Source organism: Salmo trutta, chromosome 31 (genome assembly GCF_901001165.1).
Source record: "Salmo trutta chromosome 31, fSalTru1.1, whole genome shotgun sequence".
Lineage (NCBI taxonomy): Eukaryota > Metazoa > Chordata > Actinopteri > Salmoniformes > Salmonidae > Salmo > Salmo trutta.
The window spans coordinates 468,145-492,629 of NC_042987.1; the positions used below are offsets into that span (position 1 = coordinate 468,145).

General features: G+C 42.8%; 1 protein-coding gene across 8 annotated transcripts in view; it reads left to right on the plus strand.

Annotated features, from left to right (window-relative positions):
• The first annotated feature begins 24,122 nt into the window (after positions 1–24,122).
• The window catches only part of myo9b (myosin IXb), an 81,685-nt gene continuing 81,322 nt past the window's right edge, over positions 24,123–24,485 (plus strand). For 6 of the 8 annotated variants that reach the window (XM_029724741.1, XM_029724748.1, XM_029724747.1 and 3 more), the window contains exon 1: positions 24,123–24,456. The gene's annotated coding sequence lies outside the window, so the exon portion shown is untranslated. The remainder of the gene's footprint in view (positions 24,457–24,485) is intronic. The other 2 variants (XM_029724742.1, XM_029724751.1) reach the window with 2 other exon arrangements.

A 24,485-nucleotide genomic window follows, 5' to 3' on the forward strand; every position in this document is an offset into this window, starting at 1 on the left:
CATGTTGCATAACAATTGCAACAATTTGATGGCCTCTATTAAAAAGAGGAGGATCTCATCAGTTTTCTATAGCATTGCTTTGCTTTACAACAGGAGTATAGCCTACCTGGCTGGCATTAAAATGAACCACTGAAAAAGCGTCCTCCATTCGCTATTTAAGTGTGTAGAAGACATGTATTTTTTTATGCCCCTGTTCTGAGACAGGTGACTGATAATGGTCCATTCATTTTAGAATATGTAAAGACAACATTAAATTAAGAATATTCTGATGGGTGACCATATTAGCCTATCACTTGCCCAGAGTGTGCAGTCAGGCAAGAAACAGCACATGCCTTTTTTTTGTGACTTTTTCAAATCATAGTCGCACATCTCATGTAGCCTAGCCCATAGGCCTATATGTTTTGATAAGGTTTGTATCGCAACTAAAGTGGCCAAATAACTTCTTCAAATTAAGCAAATTAATCTGCTTTACAATGGGTGTAGAGCCAAACTGGCATACATAGGCGGTGCGTGAGTTTCAAGTATGGGGAATATAATTTTCACCATAAAAATGCACCTTTACAATAATCGCATTTGCGGTCACTTTTGAGAACAGTTGTCACGTCCTGACCAGCAGAGGGAGTAGTTGTTTAGTATTTTTGTTCAGGAGGTGGCAGAAGTACTGTGTTGTATGTGTTTTTCTGGTATTTCTGTTTCTATGTTGGTCTGTGTGGCTCCCGATCAGGGACAGCTGTTTATCGTTGTTCCTGATTGGGAGTCATATATTAGGAGTGTGTTTGTCACCTGGTTTTTGTGGGTTGTTTTATTTCGCACTGCTACGTATAGTTATAGCGTGTGAAACTGTCTCCTGTTATTCTAGTTTATTGTTTTTCCGTGTGCATCAAACTTAATAAAATGATGTGGAACACGCAACCCGCTGCGTATTGGTCTGACAGTGATTTCTCCTTATCGTCAGACGACGACGTTTGTGACAACAGTGCTGCTAATTGCATATTAGAACATTCGTGTTTATAGCCTATAGCCGTGCGAGCATTGCTGTGCTTATAATGTGAAGAAATGGCCTAATAATTCATCATTGGAAGCCAAGTGAGGGAGAGAGACAGGAAGCCTGCATTCCAATAGAATAGGTCAACTTTTGTACTATGGGGCATAGTAGATTGATGTATTCTAGTGCTTTTGCTGTTCGTTAGGCCTACTCATCTTGTTGGCTGACAAAGTAGGCTAAATATGGACAGTTCCTCTAACATCTTCAATATGCGCCTCGGATTTCGATAAAAGGGACATGCGCAGCTGCGTCCCCATTGTGTCTGTCTTCACTTGTAGCCTACTTCCTTGCTGAGATGCCTGTGAGAAGGAATTGATCATGTGACGGCATTGGCTAATAAGAATTGAGATATATGAGAGAACCATGTGAGTGAGAGATGCTTCGGAGCACGGCAGCCAGGAGAAGGGAATTATAATTAAATGTCACTTTGGCCGCAAAAAGCATAGATTTTTTAGGGGGCGTAACAGCCATACAAGGGGATGTCACAAGGAAATTTGAGGCCTGGGAGAATATTATCAAGTGCTATTCAAATTGTGAAAGAGACACTGATGAAGTGTGTGCAGCCTGCACAAGAAACAAAACAGAGCTCATGTCTTCATGCAACTTTCTTCAAATGATCATAAGAGTCACATCCTGAAGCCTTAGAATGTATTGCAAATCAAAACATATAGCCCAAGTTTGTATCAGAACTAATGTTGCATAAATAACTCTTAAGCATATAGGAGGACCTGTTTCTTTGTTGACCACTCAACACAAAATAGCTGCATGTGCGCATTTCCTTGGAAATCGTTTAGAGAAAATATCCTTTCTATTTTATTCAACTATGTTCAATTGCATTCTTCATACTATAAAATGATAAAAAATTATGAAAATATTGTCTGCTAAATTAACTAATGTAGCCATAGCCATATAGCATAGCCATATCAGGGCCTAACATATGGACAACTCAGAGCATGCTATTCTGTTCTTCCTAAATAGACTACATTTCTTCATATCATGTTTTTCTTCAGACCTGTCTAAAATAAATAATGGATATATTTTGATGGTGTAGGCTATACTAAATTGATTTATTATACTTTTTAAAATGTAGATGCTCCAAAGGTCTGCATCAGTGGCTTGTAGTGTTTATGCTAATTAATGGTCAATTACCATGAAACCGGCAGTTATTTGCTTGACATTCACCGGCTGACAAAATGTTATGACCGCCACAGCCCTACCTTAACTTCACTTACATACCATAGGCCTTACATCTATTGCCAACATCTATGGTGAACTGCAGTCTGTGGGGCTGAGCTAAACCCCAATTGCTTTCAGCTACAGTATGCACACAATTCTCTCAACAATAGCTTTTCTCTCTCTCTCTGTGAGTTGTACGGAACTGGAAAAAGACAACATTGCAACAGACATTATCATTTCAAAGCTGAGTAAGTATAGACATGCATAATTTGTGACTGACAAAAAGCCTTCAAAAACATCTCCAGTTTGTATATTTTAGAGAGCCTGAGGATCAACATGCTGAGTGTTCTAAAATAGCAGAGTTACATTGTGTTGCTGCTCTTTGACTGAATGTGTCCAAGCTGAGTTGTCTGAGGTATTTTTTTTCTAAAGTTTGCTACGAGGCCTGGTCAAAAGTAGTGCACTATACCAAATAGGGAGCGATTTGAGACACAGACAAAGAAAAAAGTTGCAGCATTGAAGACAATGGGCTGAAATGAGTCGAAAGTAAACACAGAACTCACAAGGGCTTCATCACTCTATGCTGAGAGGAACAATTCTGAGAGTCTGATGTTGGAAAGAGACAACAAACAGTAGATGATAAACTGAACAGTCTCATGCATAACCACAGCCACATTTTCTTCCTCTCTAAAACACAGACAGAGAATGTGTGTGTGTTTGTGTTGCTGCTTCCATGTGTGTGTGTGAAGGGGGTCTGTCTGCTCTTGTCAAAAAGGAGTTTGTTATGCTGCTCTTAGATCACAGTGCTTTGAGTTGGTTGCCTCCCGCATGGCTGAACTGCAGAGGGACATAGAACGGAGATGAAGGTAGAGAATTGAATACACACTTAGTTACTAGGATGTCCTAGTCAGGGTCAGGAGGACTTACTGTATTGTATTGTATTTGTATTTATTATGTATCCCCATTAGCTGCTGCCAAGGCAGCAGCTACTCTTCCTGGGGTCCAGCAAAATTAAGGCAGTTTATACAATTTTAAAAACATTACAATACATTCACAGACATCAAAACACACTGTGTGCCCTCAGGCCCTTACTCCACCACTACCACAAATCTACAGTACAAAATCCAGGAGTATGTATGTGTATAGTGCGTATGTTATCGTATGTGGGTGTATGCATGTGTCTATGCCTATGTTGTGTTACTTCACAGTCCCCGCTGTTCCTAAAGGTGTATTTTTGTCAGTTTTTTTAATCAAATTTTACTGCTTGCATCAGTTACTTGATGTGGAATAGAGTTCCATGTAGTCATGGCACTATGTAGTACTCTGCGCCTCCCATAGTCTTTTCTGGACTTGGGGAATGTGAAGAGACCTCTTGTGGCATGTCTTGTGTGGTATGCATGGGTGTCCGAGTTGTGCGCCAGTAGTTCAAACAGACAGCTCGGTGCATTCAACATGTAAATACCTTTCATAAGTACAAGTAGTGATGAAGTCAATCTCTCCTCCACTGTAGTTCAGGGGTCCCCAAACCTTTTCACTCAGTCCCCCCTTCTAGCATTGGGGAACATCCCGCGCCACCGCTGCAATGCGTGCCTGCGCCACGTCTGTTTCTATGGGCACAAGCACTGTTCATGACAAAATGTTCACACCTCTCTTGTTGGTGGAGAGAAAGTTATGCAGGTTTAAAGCTTATTTCCTGCAATTCTACACATTTGGTAATTTCTGGACATTTCTGACCAGTTATAAATAGCCCTCTAAGGTATGCAAATGACTGACACGACAAGAGGAAAACTGATGATGCAGTACCCAATTTCTACATTGCAACTTGTACATTCTACTATTACAACTTTCAAGAGTAAGTTGAAAGCCGGACTGAGTTCCTTAAAAAAGTATACATTATATTTTTGGAAGGGGGAGACTAGTTTGCCATATGCATACTGTGGTTCTAAGGCTGCGTCCCAAATTGTACCCTACTCTACAATCACATTCCTATGGAAACCATCCTTTCCAAAAGGTAACTAAGACATTTGAAAATATAGTATGCATGAATCATGATGGATAAAATATGTAATTTAACAATCACCTACTTCACTGAACAATTGTACATTTATGTGTTAATTGTGGGGGGGAATCTATACATTTCTGCCAAAGTCAACAAATGCTGAATAATCACAATATGTTTTTTTAAACAATCACATTATTCCCATTATTTACTGAAAGGGGTACCTAGAGGCAGCAGGCATTTAAAAATGCTGTTCTTCATATAAAGCAGGGTTTTTCCAAGCTCTGTCCTGGGGCCCACTCGGGGTGCACGTTTTGGTTTTTCCCCTTGCACTACACAGCTGAAAATAACACAGTAACAAAGAAGAGGTTTCACTTGCATCCCAAATAGCACCCTATTCCCTATATAGCACACTACTTTTGAGCAGAGCCCTGGGCTCTGCTGAAAAGAAGAGCACTTCCACTGGGCACACACGGTTTAATCAACATTGTTTCAATGTATTGTGACGTGTCATCAACCAGTACTGTTTCCATGTCATTTCAACCAGCGTTTGTAAACATTGAAATTAGGGTAAAAATGTAACTTAAATACATTGATTTAGCCTAACTAGCATGTTGTTACATCAATCTAATTTCAACATAATCATCAGAACAATGTACACGTTGAAATTGCATTGAAAATTCCACATAGAAATGTAAAATGTGACCTTGTTTCAATGTTGATAGTAAAATGGTACGTTTGAACCAACATCATTGTTTCAACGCCATACCATCAACCTAATAAAGAGGTAGTGGAGCAGGTTGAGAGCTTCAAGTTCCTTGGTGTCCACATCACCAACAAACTAACATGGTCTAAGCACACCAAGACAGTCGTGAAAAAAACCTATTCCCCCTCAGGAGACTGAACAGATTTTGCAATGGCCCTCAGATCCTCAAAAGGTTTTACAGCTGCGCCATCGAGAGCATACTGACGGGTTGCATCACAGCCTGGTATGGCAACTGCTCGGCCTCTGACCGCCAGGCACTACAGAGGGTAGTGCGTACGGCCCAGTACATCACCGGGGCCAAGCTTCCTGCCATCCAGGAGCTCTATACCAGGCGGTGTCAGAGGAAGGCCCTAAAAATTGTCAAAGACTCCAGCCACCCTAGTCATAGACTGTTCTCTCTGCTACCACGCGGCAAGCGGTACAGGAGCGTCTAGGTCCAACAGGCTTCTAAACAGATTCTACCCCCAAGCCATAAGACTCCTGAACAGTTAATCAAATGGCTACCCAGACTATTTGCATTGTCCCCCCCTCCCTTCTACGCTGCTGCTACTCTCTGTTATTATCTATGCATAGTCACTTTAATAACTCTACCTACATGTACATATTACCTCGACACCGGTGCCCCGCGCATTGACTCTGTACTGGTACCCCCTGTATATAGCCCCACTATTGTTATTTACTGCTGCTCTTTAATTATTTGTTATTCTTATCTTCTTAGGTATTTTCTTAATGCTGCATTGTAAGTAAGAATTTCACTGTAAGGTCTACACCTGTTGTATTCAGCGCATGTGACAAATAACATTTGATTTAAATAAATTGTAAAGCCACAGTCCAACAATTCCTGCCTGAACATTGACTCCTACTGGTATATGAAAGCTAATTCACTTCAGTGAGAATAGGTTTACCATCCAGATACCTACCATCTATGTACACTGCTTAGCTTTGGAAACAAACTGTGTTCAATTCAGCTGAGCTATCATGTCAACACAATCAGACATTGAACAGCTCCCATACTCATTTGCGTAGACTAAATAACATTGAATAGTTGAAAGTAACTACTCTAACTTTTGTTACACACACCGTGTGTGAAAGTAAATTCGGAGTGAGGTTCGGGTTTATGTAGGCTACATTGACATCTGATTTTCCCAAAGGCCACCATCCTTTCAATGTGAAGTTAGGTATACTATCATTCGTCCATGGTTGATAGGATCTTTGGAAGTTTCGAAGTAATTAACATTAGCCCTATAAATAGGATGCCAAATTGATGATATTAATAATAAACTTTTACCTTTGGATATTGGCTTTTATATATATGTTATTGAAAATGTACAGTATATATATATACTATCCAAGCAGAAGATACATCTCATTCAAATCTTGATATTTGTTTGCATTCACAATTCAATATCCAGTTTGTCTACAAATTTAGGAATGATATGTTGGATTCAGATCTCCTTCTCAACCAACAATCTAAGTTAAAGAATAGCACTAACTCAAATCAAGGGTCGTCCCCGGGATCGTCCCTGTGGTTGGCGTCCTGTGGCTGGAGCCATGCGCCGGGAAGGGGGTACTGTCACTTATGCTCTCTCTCTCCGGTGTTCTAGGTTGCCATGCTCCGCGCCATAGCAGAGGTGACCGGTCCGCTCCTGATCCCCGGTATCGTTATTTTGGTCGGCGTCCTGCAGCTGGAGCCACGCATCGGGAAGGGGGTACTGCCACGTGTGCTCCCTCTCCCGTCTCTAGGTCAACAGGCTGGTCGTTATGGTGCACACCTGTCATCATCGTTACGCGCATCAGCGCATAATGACACTCACCTGGACTCCATCACCTCCTTGATTACCTGCCCTATATATGTATGTGTATATATGTAGATTTGTTCATGTTTGTTTATTTATTAAATGATTCACTCCCTGAACTTGCTTCCCGACTCTCAGCGCAAACAGTAACAGATTTTATTTAGTTCTATTTTTTAACTTAGATTTTTGGTTGAGACATGAATCCACCATATTAAAATCTTGTAGATTAAATTTGAAATCAATCAACCATAGTTCATATTCAAGACATATCCAAAGGTTAAACTGTATTATTAATATCATGAATTGGCATCCTATTTAAAGGGCTAATGTTAACTACTTCTAAACTTCCAAACATCCAATCAACAAAATTGAATGGTAGTATACCTAGCTACACGTTGAAATGATGGTGTCCTTTGTTGGACAAACCAGATGTCAATGTAGCCTATATAAATGCAATGTAGCCTATATAAATGCAACCTCATATACTTTAATATACTTTAACATTCAGCTTGTATAAGAAAGTTAATTACTTTCAACTATTCAATGTTATTTAGGTCGTTTGTGCAAATTAGTATGTACAGTGCATTCTTCCACATTTTGTTACGTTACAGCCTTATTCTAAAATGTATTTAATAGCTTTTATCCTCATCAATCTATACACAATACCTAAAAATTACAATGTAAAAACAGATCTTTAGACACAATATCACATTTACATAAGTATTCAGACCCTTTAACCACGGCTTTGTTGAAGCACCTTTGGAGGTGATTACAACCACGAGTCTTCTTGGGTATGACGCTAAAAGCTTGGCACACCTGTATTTGGGCAGTTTCTCCCATTCTTCTATGCAGATCCTCTGTCAGGTTGGATAGGGGGCGGCGCTGCTGTCACAACTTTCCCTCCTGGGTGAGGATCAAAGAGCCCCCCCTCTCTCTCCCACCAGAGAGGAAGGGGGGGGTGGGGCCGGTCCTAGGACTTTAACGACCGTTCGTAAACTTCCTCTCTCTCTGCACTGCAATATGGAGAGGGGAAAGAATTATGTGTGTAGAGAGAGACTCTGCCCAAACTTTAACATCAAAAGGTTGGACATTGAAACAATATTTCTAACATAAATAATGTAGGAAATGGTCGGGAGGGACTTAAACAACAATCATGTCAAATCAGTTGTTGTTTTGTGATATCATTAACTTCTAAAGGCTACGTGGGACACAGCCAGTGAAATATCAGGGCAGCAAATTCAAAACAACAAAATGTCGTAATTCAACTTTCTCAAACATACAACTATTTTACACCATTTTAAAGATACACTTCTCCTTGATGTAACCACATTGTGCAATTTCAAAAAGGCTTTACAACGAAAGAAAAACATTAGATTATGTTAGGAGAGTACATCGACAAAATTAATCACACAGCCATTTTCCAAGCAAGGACATGTGTCAATAAAACCCAAAACACAGCTAAATGAAGCACTAACCTTTGACGATCTTCATCAGATGACACTCCTAGGACATTATGTTACACAATACATGTATGTTTTGTTCGATAAAGTTAATATTTATATCCAAAAACAGCATTTTACATTGGCGCGGGATGTTCAGAAAATGTATTCCCACCAAAACTTTCGGTGAATGTGCACATCAATTTACAAAAATACTCATCATAAATGTTGACAAAATATATAACAATTATTTAAAGAATTATAGATAGACTACTCCTGGATGCAACCGCTGTGTCAGATTTTAAAATAGCTTTACGTAGAAAGCACATTTTTCAATATTCTGAGTACATAGCTCAGCCATCACAGCAAGCTATACAGACACCCGCCAAGTTCGACGCCACCTAAACTCAGAATTAGTATTGGAAATATTCTCTTACCTTTGCTGATCTTCGTCAGAATGCACTCCCAGGACTGCTACTTCCACAAGAAATGTTTTTTTTGTTCGAAATAATCCACATTTATGTCCAAATACCTCTGTTTTGTTCGTGCGTTCAGAGCACTATCCAAAGGCATAACGCGCGAGCGCAGTACCAGAGACGAAAAGTAAAAATGTTCCATTACCGTACTTAGAAGCATGTCAAACGCTGTTTAAAATCAATCTTTATGGTATTTTTAACGTAAAATTGCGATAATATTCCAACCGGACAATAGAGTATTCATTCAAGGAGAAAAAGAAGGAACAGTGTGCTCGCGAGACCGCGCATATCCAATCCCTTTGTTGCCAGGCAGTCCACTCAGTAACTGAGCTCCTATTATCTGCCCAGTGACAGGAGAATGCTGAAACAACTTTCTGAAGGCTTTTGACAGCCAATGGAAGCCTTAGGAAGTGCAACATAACCCCACAGATGCTGTAGTTTCGAAAGGGACTAGAAAGAAGAACTACAATTCTCAGATCCTCCACTTCCTGGTTGACTCTTTCTCAGGTTTTTGCCTGCCATATGAGTTCTGTTATACTCACAGACACCATTCAAACAGTTTTAGAAACTCTCAAAGAGTGTTTTCTATCCAAATGTCACGTCCTGACCAGCAGAGGGAGGTATTGTATCAGTTGTGGTCAGGATGTGACAGGTTGTTTGTATGTTAAGGGTTTGTGTTGGGGATGGGACTCCCAATTGAAGGCAGGTGTGTTGAGTTGCCTTTGATTGGGAGTCCTATATAGAAGGGTGTGTTTTTCTTTGGGATTGTGGGTAGTTGTTTTTGCACTGCGTTTGTATAGCCTGTAAACCTGTTGCTGTCGTCTTTATTGTTTTGTCCAGTGGATACTTTACTCCTTTTTTGAAATTCAAAATATGAGTATCCAAATACCTGCTGCGCCTTGGTCTTCTCTCCAGTACAACATTACTTGTGACAGAACTACCCACCACCAAAGCACCAAGCAGCGGAAGAGGAGGAAGCCACAGGAGAACAGGGTGGATGAATGGACATGGGAGGACGTCCTGGACGGCAAGGGAGTCTACACTTGGGAAGAGATCCTGGCCGGAAGGGATCGCCTCCCATGGGAACAGGTGGAGGCACTCAGGAGAGTGGAGGCAGCTGGACAGAGGAACCAACGGGAACGTTATGCTGGAACACGGCTGGTGAGGAAGCCGGAGAGGCACCCCCAAGAAAGTTTTTTGGGGGGGGCACACGGGTAGCTTGGCCAGGCCAAGGAAGAGCCGTAAGCCAGCTACCCGTGATTACAGGGAGGTGCCTATGAGGTGGAGGGCGCCATGTCACGCTGAGGTACGCACCATCTCGCCTATACGGACGCACAGGCCAGTCCGCCCTGTACCAGCGCCCCGCATGTGCCAGGGTGAGGGGAGCATCGAGCCGGAAGGGGTGATACCAACCCTGCGCTCAAGACCGCCAGTGCGCCTCGACGATCCGGTGTTTCCCGCTAGACGCACTAGCATGGAGGTGCGTGTCTCCAGGCTGGCACGTCCAGTACCAGCCCCACGCATCAGGCGTCTAGTGTGTCAGCCCAGCCTCGCCAGTCAGGAGTCGCCAGAGCTGCCTGCCAGTCAGGAGTCGCCAGAGCTGCCTGCCAGTCAGGAGTCGCCAGAGCTGCCTGCCAGTCAGGAGTCGCCAGAGCTGCCTGCCAGTCAGGAGTCGCCAGAGTGGCCCGACTGCCCGGGTCTGCCAGAGTGGCCCGACTGCCCGGGTCTGCCAGAGTGGCCCGACTGCCCGGGTCTGCCAGAGTGGCCCGACTGCCCGGGTCTGCCAGAGTGGCCCGACTGCCCTCCGGTCCAGCCCGAGTGGCCCGACTCCCCTCCGGTCCAGCCAGAGTGGCCCGACTGCCCTCCGGTCCAGCCCGAGTGGCCCGCCTGTCCTCCGGCCCAGCCCGAGTGGCCCGCCTGTCCTCCGGCCCAGCCCGAGTGGCCCGCATGTCCTCCGACCCAGCCCGAGTGGCCCGCATGTCTTCCGGTCCAGCCAGAGTGGTCCGTCTGCCAGGGTCAGCCCGAGTGGCCCGTCTGCCCGGCGCAGCTATCGGCGCCACCGACGTGGGCAACGCCGAAGGTGGAGCGAGGTCCACGTCCTGCACCTGAGCCACCTCCAGGAAAGGTGGGTTGGGGAGGGAGGGTGTAGCACAGTGCCGTCGGTGACGGCAGCCACCCTCCCTTCCCTCCCTTATTGTTTAGGGGTTATTGTTTATTGGTTTTGTTGGGGATTGTTTTTTTTGTGTTGTCTTTTTTTTAGGTGCATTCCGGGGTCTGCACCTTGAGGGGGGGGGGGGGTACTGTCACGTCCTGACCAGCAGAGGGAGGTATTGTATCAGTTGTGGTCAGGATGTGACAGGTTGTTTGTATGTTAAGGGTTTGTGTTGGGGATGGGACTCCCAATTGAAGGCAGGTGTGTTGAGTTGCCTTTGATTGGGAGTCCTATATAGAAGGGTGTGTTTTTCTTTGGGATTGTGGGTAGTTGTTTTTGCACTGCGTTTGTATAGCCTGTAAACCTGTTGCTGTCGTCTTTATTGTTTTGTCCAGTGTATACTTTACTCCTTTTTTGAAATTCAAAATATGAGTATCCAAATACCTGCTGCGCCTTGGTCTTCTCTCCAGTACGACATTACTTGTGACACCAAATCTACTAATAATATGCATATTCTAGTTTCTGGGCCAGAGTAGTAACCTGTTTAAATTGGGTACGTTTTTCATCCGGCAGTGAAAATACTGCCCCCTACACCCCAACAGGTTAAACGTCTCTAGAGACAATTTCTCTCTCATTATTACTCAATGCCTAGGTTTACCTCAAATGTACTCACATCCTACCATACCTTTGTCTGTACATTATACCTTGAATCCATTCTATTGCGCCCAGAAACCTGCTCCTTTTACTCTCTGTTCCGAACGTACTAGACGACCAGTTCTTATAGCCTTTAGCCGTACCCTTACCCTACTCCTCCTCTGTTCCTCTGGTGATGTAGAGGTTAATCCAGGACCTGCAGTGCCTAGCTCCACTCCTATTCTCCGGGTGGTCTCATTTGTTGACTTCTGTAACCGTAAAGGCCTTGGTTTCATGCATGTTAACATTAGAAGCCTCCTCCTTACTAAGTTTGGTTTATTCACTGCTTTAGCACACTCTACCAACCCGGATGTCCTAGCCGTGTCTGAATCCTGGCTTAGGAAGACCACCAAAAACCCTGAAATGTCCATCCCTAACTATAACATTTTCCGACAAGATAGAACTGCCATATGGGGCAGTGTTGCAATCTACTGCAGAGATAGCCTGTAAAGTTCTGTCTTACTATCCAGGTGTGTACCCAAACAATTCGAGCTTCTACTTTTAAAAATCCACCTTTCCAGAAACAAGTCTCTCACCGTTGCCGCTTGCTATAGACCACCCTCTGCCCACAGCTGTGCCCTGGACACCATATGTGAATTTATTGCCCCCCATCTATCTTCAGAGCTCGTGCTGCTAAGTGACCTAAACTGGGACATGCTTAACTTCACTAGGGTAGGGGGCAGCATTCGGAATTTTGGATGAAAAGCGTGCCCAAATGAAACTGCCTGCTACTCAGGCCCAGAAGCTAGGATATGCATAGAAAACACTCTAAAGTTTCAAAAACTGTTAAAATAATGTCTGTGAGTATAACAGAACTGATATGGCAGGGGAAAACCTGAGGAAAATCCATCCAGGAAGTACTATTATTTTGAAAGGCTGTTTTTCCATTGAAAACCTATCCACCTTACAAAGACTCAGGACCCAGTTCACGATCTCTGTGGCTTCTTCTACATGTGGTCAGTCTTTAGGCATTGTTTCAGGCTTTTACTCTGAAAAATGAGGGAGATACAGCACTAAAATGAGTGGACAGTGGAAATCCTAACATAATCGCATGGTGTGCTTTCGCCGTAAAAGCCTTTTTGAAATCTGACACAGCGGCTGGATTAACAAGAGGTGTATCTTTAATCCTATGTATAACACTTGTATCTTTCATCAATGTTTATGATGAGTATTTCTGTAATTTCATCCCAATGATACCAGAGAGGTTAACACCCTGGCCATCCTACAATCTAAGCTTGATGCCCTCAATCTCACACAAATTATCAATGAACCCACCAGGTACAACCCCAAATCCGTAAACACGGGCACCCTCATAGATATCAACCTAACCAACTTGCCCTCAGCGATCACTGCCTCATTGCCTGCATCCGTAATGGGTCTGCAGTCAAACGACCACCCCTCATCACTGTCAAATGCTCCCTGAAAGACTTCAGCGTACAGGCCTTTCTAATCGACCTGGCCCGGTTATCCTGGAAGGATATTGACCTCATCCCGTCAGTAGAGGATGCCTGGATATTCTTTAAAAGTGCCTTCCTCACCATCTTAAATAAGCATGCCCCATTCAAAAAATGTAGAACCAGGAACAGATATAGCCCTTGGTTCTCTCCAGACCTGTCTGCCCTTGACCAGGGCCTGTTGTCCGGACCTCTGGCAATCTCTATGGGGGTGCCACAGGGTTCAAATCTCGGGCCGACTCTCTTCTTTGTATACAGTGGGGCAAAAAAGTATTTAGTCAGCCACCAATTGTGCAAGTTCTCCCACTTAAAAAGATGAGAGAGGCCTGTAATTTTCATCATAGGTACACGTCAACTATGACAGACAAAATGAGAAAAAAAATCCAGGAAATCACATTGTAGGATTTTTTAGGAATTTATTTGCAAATTATGGTGGAAAATAAGTATTTGGTCACCTACAAACAAGCAACATTTCTGGCTCTCACAGACCTGTTACTTCTTCTTTAAGAGGCTCCTCTGTCCTCCACTCATTACCTGTATTAATGTCACCTGTTTGAACTTGTTATCAGTATAAAAGACACCTGTCCACAACCTCAAACAGTCACACTCCAAACTCCACTATGGCCAAGACCAAAGAGCTGTCAAAGGACACCAGAAGCAAAATTGTAGACCTGCACCAGGCTGGGAAGACTGAATCTGCAATAGGTAAGCAGCTTGGTTTGAAGAAATCAACTGTGGGAGCAATTATTAGGAAATGGAAGACATACAAGACCACTGATAATCTCCTCGATCTGGGGCTCCACGCAAGATCTCACCCCGTGGGGTCAAAATGATCACAAGAACGGTGAGAAAAAATCCCAGAAGCACACGAGGGGACCTAGTGAATCACCTGCAGAGAGCTGGGACCAAAGTAACAAAGCCTACCATCAGTAACACACTACGCCGCCAGGGACTCAAATCCTGCAGTGCCAGACGTGTCCCCCTGCTTAAGCCAGTACATGTCCAGGCCCGTCTGAAGTTTGCTAGAGAGCATTTGGATGATCCAGAAGAGGATTGGGAGAATGTCATATGGTCAGATGAAACCAAAATAGAACTTTTTGGTAAAAACTCAACTCGTCGTGTTTGGAGGACAAAGAATGCTGAGTTGCATCCAAAGAACACCATACCTACTGTGAAGCATGGGGGTGGAAACATCATGCCTTGGGGCTGTTTTTCTGCAAAGGGACTAGGACGACTGATCCGTGTAAAGGAAAGAATGAATGGGGCCATGTATCATGAGATTTTGAGTGAAAACCTCCTTCCATCAGCAAGGGCATTGAAGATGAAACGTGGCTGGGTCTTTCAGCATGACAATGATCCCAAACACACAGCCAGGGCAACGAAGGAGGGGCTTCGTAAGAAGCATTTCAAGGTCCTGGAGTGGCCTAGCCAGTCTCCAGATCTCAACCCCATAGAAAATCTTTGGAAGGAGTTGAAAGTCAGTGTTGCCCAGCGACAGCCCCAAAACATCACTGCTCATTTGCATGAAGGAATGGGCCAAAATACCAGCAACAGTTTGTGAAAATCTTGTGAATTCTTACAGAAAACGTTTGACCTGTGTCATTGCCAACAAAGTATATAACAAAGTATTGAGATAAACTTTTGTTATTGGCCAAATACTTATTTTCCACCATAATTTGCAAATAAATTCATTAAAAATCCTACAATGTGATTTTCTGGATTTTTTTTCTCATTTTGTCTGTCATAGTTGAAGTGTACCTATGATGAAAATTACAGGCCTCTCTCATCTTTTTAAGTGGGAGAACTTGCACAATTGGTGGCTGACTAAATACTTTTTGCCCCACTGTATATCAATGATGTCGTTCTTTCTGCTGGTGAATCTCTGATCCACCTCTACGCAGACGACACCATTCTGTATACCTCTGGCCCTTCTTTGGACACTGTGTTAACTAACCTCCAGACAAGCTTCAATGCCATACAACACTCCTTCTGTGGCCTCCAACTGCTCTTAAATGCAAGTAAAACTAAATGCATGCTTTTCATCCGATCGCTGCCTGCACCTGCCCATCCATCCAGCATCACTACTCTGGACGGTTCTGACTTAGAATATGTGGACAACGACAAATACCTAGGTGTCTGGTTAGACTGTAAACTCTCCTTCCAGACTCACATTAAGCATCTCTCATCCAAAATTAAATCTAAAATCAGCCTTCTACTGCACCCTTCACTCATGCTGCCAAACATACCCTCGTAAAACTGACCATCCTACCGATCCTTGACTTCGGCGATGTCATTTACAAAATAGCCTCCAACACTCTACTCAACAAATTGGATGCAGTCTATCACAGTGCCATCCGTTTTGTCACCAAAGCCCCATATACCACCTAGCACTGCGACCTGTATGCTCTCGTTGGCTGGCCTTCGGCCCTCGCTTCATACCACTGGCTCCAGGTCATCTACAAGTCTCTGCTAGGTAAAGCCCAGCCTTATCTCAGCTCACTGGTCACCATAGCAGCACCCACCCGTAGCACGCGCTCCAGCAGGTATATCTCACTGGTCACCCCCAAAGCCAATTCTTACTTTGGCCGCCTCTCCTTCCAGTTCTCTGCTGCCAATGACTGGAATGAACTGCAAAAAAATCACTTAAGCTGGAGACTCATATCTCCCTCTCTAGCTTTAAGCACCAGCTGTCAGTGCAGCTCACAGATAACTGCACCTGTACATAGCACATCTGTAAATAGCCCATCCTACTACCTCATCCCCATACTGGTTTTATTTATTTATCTTGCTCCTTTGCACCTCAGTATCTCTACTTGCACATTCATCTTCTGCACATCTACCATTCCAGTGTTTAATTGCTATATTGTAATTACTTCGCCACCACGGCCTATTTATTGCCTTACCTCCCTTATCCTACCTCCATTGCACACACTGTATATAGACTTTTTCTACTGTATTATTGACTGTATGTTTGTTTATTCCATGTGTAACTCTGTGTTGTTGTATGTGTCGAACTGCTTTGCTTTATCTTGGCCAGGTCGCAGTTGTAAATGAGAACGTGTTCTCAACTAGCCTACCTGGTTAAATAAAGGTGAAATCAAATAAAAAAATAAAAATGCTTGCGAGTGTTGTTGCATTTATTCTCAAAATAAGTTACAGGTTTACAAATATTTTTTGCAACTGCAATACCGATTATACAGGTGCAACTCATATTTTACATGTGCAAATCATACTGTACATGCCTGCACACTTATGACTCTAATTTACTTTCATAGAAGAAACCACCTGGGAAAAGTTGTAAGAGCAGGCATTATCGCAGGTTAACGTTTATTGTCATGAATATTGCCCTGGAGGCAGAACTGATTGATTTCTGCTAGATAGGCCAGCTGAAAAGTCAAAATGTGCTATTTTTTCGTTCTTCGTTTAAGGTTAGGGTTAGGCATTAATTTTAGCGGTTTTGTTAAGGTTAAGGTAAGGTTTAAAATCAGATTTTATTACTTTGTGGCTGTGCCAGCTATGGACCACTCTGCAGAGCTGCCTCCAGGGCAAGATTCATGACAATAAATGCCAACCAGTGACATCATCATGCCCCATGTATACAAACATAAAACAAGCAGGGGTCTAGCCCCATTGAGGTTCTTGAGAGTGCAGCCAAGGAAGTGATAGAAGGGAAGAAGTCCATTCGAGCAGCAGCAAGGGATGAAAAAACAGACTGGTACATTAACAAAAAATAAAAAGAGAGGCTATGATAGAGTAGCAGAGGCACACAAAAAGGTTTTATCTGATGACATGGAGTCTGATCTTGCTAAACATCTTAAGAATTTCAAGGACCAGTTTCATGGCCTTAGTAGCCTCAAATGCAGAGACTTGTCTATGAATAGGCAAATCGAAACAACATCCCTGTCCCAGACTGGTGAAGAAATGGAAGGGTAAGTGAAATTGAACAGAGAGATCTACAGTATATCTGAATGTAGGAATGCATTTGAAATATACAATATACCACACCAACATTCTATGAATTAAACTTACCATCACCTACCATCACCATCCTACCATCCTACCATCACCACTTACCCCAAGGCGGGGTAAGTTGTGCCAAGAGTCCACTTTTTTTGGACAAGCTATGTTTTCATAACTGTTATGTTCCTAATGTTTTGTACACTCAGTGTATGTAGATGTCTTTGTTAGAAAAAATACTATATGTCCATTGAAGTAGTGATGCTGAATGTAAAAAATGGCTCAACTTACCTCACTCTCCCCTATCAGAGAGGAAGAGGCAAAGCGAGAGGGTCCACTTGGACTCCCATTGTTAGGGCGGAGACAAGATCATAGCCTTTTCTCATTTGGATTTGCTCAACTACTGCGTCCTCTCTCCTCCATCCTCTTTCGCCTCCTTTTGAAAAATGTCAAAAGGTCATTGAGGACAGGTGGCAAGAAGAGAGAACGTGAACGAAAATGCGCTTGTATGAAATGAGACTCTCCTCCACTTGCATATCATCAGGCAAATTACATTTACAGGGGTAGATCCCAAAATGAATGTGTAAAGTGATCCAAACTAATGAAGTTAGTTGTGCAAGACACTTTATAGATAAAACGATAAATAGTATATTGTTTTTAAACGTGTGCATGATTTTCCACACTGACAAAACAAGAGCTGATTCAAAGGGGGTGTGGCAGATTTAAAAAATATTTTTTGGAGGACTTAGGTAAGATCATAAAGAATGATAGAGAGTGCATCCCTATATACTTCCTATTATGGTGTCTGTGAGCACATGGGCAGCACCAATGAGGCAATCTCCATTTTGAAATAGTCAATTTTTTTCTTCATGAGTGGCTGATCCCTCCTGATGACCCGGTCGGATGTGACTCCAACAGGTTTATCAGGAGGATTTGGCCCAGTGGCACTGCCCATGCTAAAACAACATTTTGGCCACTAGAGGGCTCTATCATTCTCTATGGGTAGGATACGCATGACTATCCTCGATGACAGGTGGCTATCGAGGAGGGGAGGACACTCTTCTGTTCGCCTACTAACAAATTGAGATCTCCTCGACCACTCAACCGCTTATCGGTTTCCGGATCACGTAGGAGAGAGGACGGAGGAGAGAGGGTGGACGAATGACTTTTTCCCAAATGAGAAAGGCTCGTTATTAATAAACACAGTATCTCTGCCGGTATTCAACTCTACTGTGCATTTCCACTTCCTGGTCACCTGTCCATACTGTCCTGTGAGCCATGACCAGTGACCCATGACCCAACATATAGTGCCCTCAAGTCTAGTGGACAAATTATATGGACTATACAAAGACAGAAACTACAGCCAACACAACCACATGGGAATGCCTATATTGAAGCCAGAGCTGCAGATAATGACCAAAGAGGTCCAGCGGTGCCAACTAGCCCATTAGCTGTTAACGCATCCAGCCAGACAGGACACCCTGACCCTACAGTACTGGCATCACTTTATACTGGATCTGATTTCATACAGCTCCTCTCTTCTCCTCTCGTCTCTGGTTCCCCTCCTCTTCTTTCTTTTTGTATCTACTCTCCCAACTCCACTCCTCTCTTCACATCTTCTTTATTCTCTTCTCTTCGCTCCTACATTTACATTTTAGTCATTTAGCAGACGCTCTTATAGCAATTAGGGTTAAGTGCCTTGCTCAAGGGCACATCAACAGATTTTTCACCTAGTTGGGTCGGGAATTCAAACCAGCAATCTTTCCGTTACTGGCCCAAAGCGATTTTACCGCTAGGCTACCTGCCGCCCTCTCCCAGCTCTTTTCCTTTCCTCTCTCCTCTCCTTTTCTCTCTCCTCTCCTCCCCACTCCGCTCCTCAATACCATCAAGATACACTTTCCATGAAGCTATGAGGGAACTGTTTATCCTTGCAGAACATCCAGAAGTGAAACTCTGAAATGATGATCAGGTAACAGAGGTGTAATGGACCCTAGACACACACAGTAATCCATTCAGTCTGTCAGAACCTCCTGGATGCCAGAATAGCCTGTTCTCAGATCTGTTTGTGTGGGCTTGTCAACTCCTATGGTCAGACCCACACCCCCTCCAACTTGTACAATGATCATAAACCGATTTTCTACGGAGAGTTGATCTATCAAGCATGTTCATTAGTCCAGACTCCACAGATTACACATGTTTATTGATCACAATCATTTTCAACCATTATCAATAACGTTAAACCATGACTTATCACTCGTTGATGGATATAGTAATTAGCTATGTTTCCATTCATTTATCCAGTGAATTCTTGTCGACATTGATATCCCGAGTGGTGCAGCGGTCTAAGGCACTGCATCTCAGGTGCTAGAGGTGTCACTACAGTCACCCTGGTTCGAATCCAGGCTGTATCACAATCGGCCGTGATTGGGAGTCCCATAGGGCGGCGCACAATTGGCCCAGCGTCGTCCGGGTTTGTCCGTCATTGTAAATAAAGAATTTGTTCTTAATTGACTTGCCTAGTTAAATAAAAGGTTACATTTGCGTAGAATATAGATGTGACAGTTGCCTGCTAGGGTGAGTCGATAACAACAGTTGGACGTAATGATGTCACAACAAACACCTACTGTGTCATATAAATGTAGTGGGTCAATTGTTTCCAATTGCACATTTAATAAATTGGAGACAGCCTACAGCCTGTATGACATCCCACACATCTGTTTAATGTATCAGGTTACCTGTGAAAAGGACAGAATGAGATAATGAACAAATATTTGCCATGTGCCACAGGCCTTCCCTGTGGCTCAGTTGGTAGAGCATGGTGTTTGCAACGCCAGGGTTGTGGGTTCGATTCCCACGGGGGCCCAGTACAAAAAAAAAAAAAAAAATGTATGCATTCACTACTGTAAGTCGCTCTGGATAAGAGCATCTGCTAAATGACTAAAATGTAAATGTAAATGTAATACAGGGTGTCTGTATTTCAAAGTCCTGAAGTGGACATTGACTCAATCTGTGGGTGAAATTGTTTTCTACCTCATCTGTTATCTCTGGTTTCACTGGCTCCTCTCTGCTAAGTGGACTGGATGCATTAGGGCAGGAGAGGAGCTTGTATCAGACTAGTCTTAAAAGGCAACATGAAAACCCAGAATATGTCCCAAATGGCACCCTATACATTGCACTACTTTTGACCAGGGCCCATAGGTCTATGGCCAAAAGTAGCACACTATATAGGGAATAGAGTGCCATTTGGGAGGTATACAATGTTATAAACACAAGACAGCTTCCCCATTGTCAGCTGTCTGCCCTGGTGTGGAGGGACAGTGACAGGTAGCCGACAATCCTTGCATGGAAGTGCCACCTATCAAGTTCTAGACTTGAAAACAAAACACATATCTGGACTGGTGAGTGTGAAAGGAGTATGCTCCTCTGACGGCAGTAATTTACAGGCAGAGAAGAAAGGATGAAAGTCTTCCATCTCTACATAGAGTAATGGTCCTGAAAAAGACCTTTGATGCCTGATAATGCTATCTCCCTTGTTTATCTGAGTCTCTCTAACTCACTCACCCCTTTCTCTCCCTCTGCTCTTTTTCTCTGCTTCTTTACTCTCTCTCTCTCTGTCTGTGTCGTGCTGCGGTGGATGAGAGACTTATCACGTTACATCAAATCTGTACTGCTAGCAGGGTGTGTAAATTCTACACCTGTCCCATCCCGTCCGCCCTCCCTCGCTCCCTCTCTCTTTTGCTTCTCATCTCTTTCCCTCTCTCTTGCACCTTCTATCTCTTTCTCACACACAAACTCTTTAACACACCCTCACACATAATTCATAAGGCAGCGCATAATTTCCCCATGCAACAGGACACAGAGGTAATACATCTGAGGTTTGACACTGTCCTCCTGATCCACATCAGGTGAGTTTTTATTCCATTCCTTTCTTATCCAATACCTTATCTGTATCACTAAATACAGTAGGTCTGAGGTCTTTACCAACGGAATGAAACCAATTCAGCTCAGAGTTATGTAGTAATATAAAAAATATTGCAAGCAATGCCAAATAGTAAATACATGCAGTATAGAATTTCTGAAGAATTTGTCACTAAAGCAGAATAATATAATTACTGTCAACGCACTACAGCAACAGCACAAACTTATTATTTATAATTGTTCCATATCTTTGTAATACTACTGTCTATTGAGCTGAGACAGTTGGTCCTATTTACTTAGCTTCAATATCAAGATCTTGCCTCACAAAGATGGCAGCAGTCTTTTCTTCTCCTGAGAGGAGCAGCAGTGACATAATGACAGTCGGACAGGTAACTGACTTCTGACATGGATACTATTGAAACTAATCCAACTCCAAGTCTGAATCATGTTAACAATGTTTATACTGTTGCATTGAAACCAAATTAACTTATTTAACATCTGCAATTTCTTACATAAAGAAACAAAGATGAATAGAAGAAAATGCCAAAAGAAGCCAACTGAAATCATGTCATCTATACATCTGCCCACATGGCGTATCACTCACTATAGGCAGACCACAAAGGCATCAATAAGAAGAGGATTGTTACAGGTATATGACACCTGCTCTCAAAGTATTATGACATCTCAATAGGCTTGGTGGATCTGTGGGAGTAGTATAACATTCCTGCGGCGTATATTATTTTGACAAAGTCCCCTCCCCTGGTGTGTTTGACCGACACTAGCTTAGCGCATATGTGTGTGTGCGTGTATATGTGTGTGTACATACGTGCATCTGCGTGTGTGTGCGTACATGTGCTAGCTTGTGTGTTTGACTGACACCAGCTCAGCATGAGTGAGCGAGAGAGTGTCTTGGACTCCACTTAAAAGAACTTCAACATGAGAGTTGTTGTTCCAGTGAAGCAATACGGTGATGTCATACCATCTCTATTCGGCTGGTTAACAGTGTATCAGGTTGCATCCCAAATGGCACTATATTCCTTACCTTGTGCACTTCTTTAAACCAGGGACTATAGCGCCCTGGTCAAAAGTAGTGCCCTATATAAGGAATAGGGTACCATTTGGGAAGTTACCTTGGTCTGTAAGCACATCCTCCTGTCCTGAGGCTCAGGCACACTATCTGAGAACAAACACTCAGCTAGGAGACTTTGTCCTCCTCACACCCAGGTCCCAGGGGACAGGGAAAATACCCATCCAGTGAAAAGACAGAAGATACATATTTACATCTAATCCCTCCCTCCACTTTTGGAAAATAACTTTTTTTCTGGGATTACATTATCCAAGATTTTATTGAATACCTGCATCAAGTTATAAAATCTGTGTTCATCCAAAACCATTACTGGAAGGTTAGTGTAATGGATTAAATTGGTCTTATGTTAACCATTTGTAATACGGTGTCCAATGGTCTATGTATCCTCTACTACAGCACTGACTAGAACACTGCATCCTTTCTGATATTGTCCTTGTGTATGATATGAATGATGGGGAATCTCCCTTTTCCTCTATAGGCTAGAGCAAACTGGTGCTATACTTTCTGAAGATACAGAACTTAGCTTTTTGGTGAGCATTGAGCTAAAATGATTTGTTCACAGTGGCTAAGTTCAGTGTCTGGAATGAAAACAATTTTATAGCATACCAGGGTGTGCCTACCACTTCGGAGATGGGAAAGAAGGGACGAGAAGAGGACAGAATCCTGAGGTTGGAAAAGACAATTTGGTGGCAAAAGAAACGCACACCTGTTTAGGAGAGGTGCTGGCTAGCGGAGTAGAACACTTGAAAAAGAAAAGGAGAGCCATACACTCTAGGAGCGCAGATCTGATTATGGAAAGGACAGGCCACCTGTAAAATTAGCAGGAATGTTCTTTAAAAGACTTGCATGTTCCGACACACAGGGGAAGATTACCCTAGATCACACTCCAGAGAGTTATAGTTTTTTTCACTCCGGTGCCTGGAACCAGTGTGTGTGTGTGTGTGTGTGGTGTGTGTGTGTGTGTGTGTGTGTTATAGAATGTGTAGTTCAGGGCTGTGTACTCCAGTGCCTACTGATCTGGAATCAGTGTGTGTCTGTTGACTGCTGGCTCAGTTCAGCAGGAACAGGAGTGGCGTCCAATGTGACATCATCATCTTCATCCTCACTATCTTCATCATCATGTTCTTATCATCATGTTGTGCAATGTTTGACAATGCATGAAACGGCTATAAACATGTGATAAATATACCAACACAATAGACTTATGTAATAAATGTGCCAACACCTGTCTTGTCTTGTTCTGTACAGTATCCCAGGCAACCCATCTGTCTAGCGAGACTACAGTATGCCAAATGGATTTAAAAAACCTTCTCATCTTGATTGTGAAGCACAGAGTCAACACAGTTGTAATAGAATACAGTTGTAAAGAAAGTGTCTGCATATGTGTCCTTTAAGTAACTGTTGCCAGTCAGTGCAAGGCATAACAAAGAGTCAAATGTACAATAAACGGGATAGTGTTACACCTGCAAGGAACCTAATCCACAGAACACAACAACCAGAGATTAAACTGATTGTTATTACACACAAAAGGATTTGGCGGGTTCAAAGAAGGCTATGACATCATACTGAATTCTGTCACTTAGCATTTTCTAGCACACCAGGGTTGAATTGAAATTAAACATATCTTTGTGGAAAAATACATCAGATTCTGTGTCTAAATTCAGTATTTGATTACTAGAGCAGTGGAAGTAAATGATACTGAAGTTAAGTCATATCTCACTTTTTATTTCATTGCATACATTTACGAATGAATGAAAATATTTGCTGTAGGCCTAGGCTAGTTATGTCATTCTCACTAACCCACTGATAAAACATACTGTATATTGTGGGTGTTCTTATTGAGATGTATGATCCGTGTTGGTTTCATGGCGAAAGGGCAGAGAGTTAAAAACAGGATGTTATCTTCTACAATAAATAGTTTCAGTTTCAGTTAATCTGACTGAAATAAAATGCACACACACTCCATGTTTTTCTGTTTTATTGACGAAGCAGACGCGCTCATGATCAAAAGGGTATGATGCCGCGTTCAAGTGCTGGTCGGAACTAGGTCACTCGAAAATGTCCGACTTGCTAACTGGTTGAAAGCGGCGCGTGAATAACTACAACCAGTTAGCAAGTCTAATATTTTCGAGTTTCCAAATTACGACTAGGACGTCAACGCAGCATGTCACTCGTACCTAACCCATAGATGAAAGCGCGTGAACAGACGATACAGGAAATTACAATTCGCAAGAACTAGAAACAACTTGTCAAGAAGATTTTCGATGACATCTTAAACGTCCAGCACTGCAAACCAACTAAAGTATTGTTTATTTTATTTGTATTTCTTGCAATACGGACGGGAACACCTATTTTCGCTAACGTTTCGGTTGCGCAGGTGAACTAGTTTTTTTCTTTTCAACTTGTTTTGTAATGCTGGTGGATAAGGGTGCTTCCCTTTTGTCAATGAGGTTCATGTGTAACGTTACAGGATTCAAATAAATTGATCGTTATGCCAGGTGAGGAATAACATTTGATTATTATTTAT